The following is a 2,297-nucleotide window of genomic DNA, read 5'->3' as shown; positions in this document are numbered from 1 at the left end:
CATGATGAAGCGAGCTCACAGGCCAATGAACAGGCCTGAGATTTTGTCCTGGGAAGAGGACAGTAAATGAATCACCATATAACTGCACAGACAAAAACTGCTGCATACATATCATCATCATCCTGAACTTTTTACCCATCTGAGAATCAGGTGATATAGGATCCAGAAACAAGAAAAAGTACAGAAGCACGAGACCTATCATCAGCATGCCCTGTGATGAGGGGCAGACAATTCTTCACACATCAACTAAGCCTCTAGAAACCACCTCAAAAGCCACACCATCTGCACATGTTTTGAAGAGTACGTTTCACTACAGATGTGCTATACACACAACTCCTAGACAAGTCAAACCATCAATTATCATGTTAAAAATGAGGAGCCAAACACAATTCAAATGAGTAATAATGCAGGTCATTTATATGCTTCAAGTAGGCTAATGTAAGCATGGAATATAGTAATGCAAAGGTGAATCCAGTTTATTACAAAGATACCGGTCTCCAAAACTATCAGCATCCTTAAAGACAGACAAGCTAAAACTGATAGCCTATTCAGCCCTAGAGGATACAGGTACATAAGTACCATAGTATACATTGCAAAATACTGCATATATGGCTTGTGTACCTTATGAAGTGCATGACAAGGAAATGAGGAACTCCTCTACCAGCAATAAATAACAGTGACATTGTTTTGATTTCTGTTATACTGAGAAAATTGAGAATTGTAAAAGTGTTCATATTTGGACATTTTCGTTCATACCCAAAGCTTTATCTCACAATGGGTCACTTTTTCGAGTTATAAATATAAACCATTGGTAAGAAGAATATATTAATAATTAATTTGTAAAAGTGTTCATATTTGGACATTTTCGTTCATACCCTAAGCTTTATCTCACAATGGGTCACTTTTTCGAGTTATAAATATAAACCATTGGTAAGAAGAATATATTAATAATTAATTTTTAAATACCTATGGCAAACTCTCAATTATCTGCTGTCGCAATATCTGGCCTGACGCAATATCTGGCACTGCTGGCTTGGCTATTTAATGCAATATCCAGCAAAATTATGCAATATCCAGTGCCAAAACGGGACATAACCAGTAACTGTATGCAATATCCAGCAATGGGGTGTATTAACCGGCTTGTAAATTGTAGCCAACCGGCGCAGTATTACTGTATTTTGTGATTATTGTATTTTATGCTTAATATTCATCTTTTACTCAAGGGAAAGTTTTCAGAACAGAAAGTTGAGAAGGATAAGAACACAATATCTGGCTGCCGAATATTAAGCCGATAAGGAGTACTATGCAATGTCCAGAATTTTGCAATATCCAGCGTAGGGCTTGGCTGAATTATGCCGGATAATTGAGAGTTACTGCATAGCTCAAACTATGAACAAATTCTTAAAAGATTTCTACCTTCTTACTCATGATGTTTTAGGACATACAATTCTTCCAATCACTAAAATTTTCATGAGGGTTAGGCACAGTAGACAGGTTTGTTTCAAGAACTACAGAATATAAAAAAAATAGCATTTTTGTATTATTTGTCAAACTCAACTAGACAATTCCACTGATATAATACATCATAATGGTTATGATATGAATCAAAACCATGCAGAAATGTTTCATCTACTAACTTTAATTTGCTCAAAACTGGGATTTGGTGGTTACACCCCTCTAGTACCGGGCACCTTATATCGTACAAGCAATACGTAGCCAATATGAACAAAGACTATTATTGAGGGTACCTTGATCAAAGTCAGGTATTACTATGTAAATTAATACATAACCAAATGGGAGCAGGCCTTCCAAATTTTATATTCAGACGGGTCTTTCATAGGTTGACTAGGATAGGTTAGGGTAAAAGTTTTAGTGTGATAGGAAATAGCAGCTTCCACCTTTAGGTGTGGTGGCAATCCTAGATGGTTAAAATCATAGGAAGTCTGGGAGGCAAAAGCCCTCCAGTTAAGTCAGGTTAAGGAATTGTCAATACACAAGATGCTGCAGGCATCCAAGAAGCTTCCTGAAATACCCTAAAATAGGTGAAATTTGTTTGTTCTATATACATTTTGTAGAATGAAATCAAGAAACAGTTATCTGTGTTACATACTGTACTAAAGTTACTTTCCTTAACCCGTCACGTCCCGAGGTTTTCCGCACCTCCGACATCCCCCAGTCCCGAGGTATTTTCGATTTTTTTTTTTTTTTGGCTAAAACCTTCGCTTTTGGTGAGAAACATCGAAAATTCATAGAGAAATCGCTCACCTGAGGTTTAAAGTGCCCAATCCAGGTAGGAG

This window comes from Coenobita brevimanus, chromosome 21 (assembly GCF_032717465.1).
Source record: "Coenobita brevimanus isolate Jiangsu-jjx chromosome 21, ASM3271746v2, whole genome shotgun sequence".
Taxonomy (NCBI): Eukaryota; Metazoa; Arthropoda; class Malacostraca; order Decapoda; family Coenobitidae; genus Coenobita; species Coenobita brevimanus.
This window is presented reverse-complemented; position numbering follows the sequence as displayed.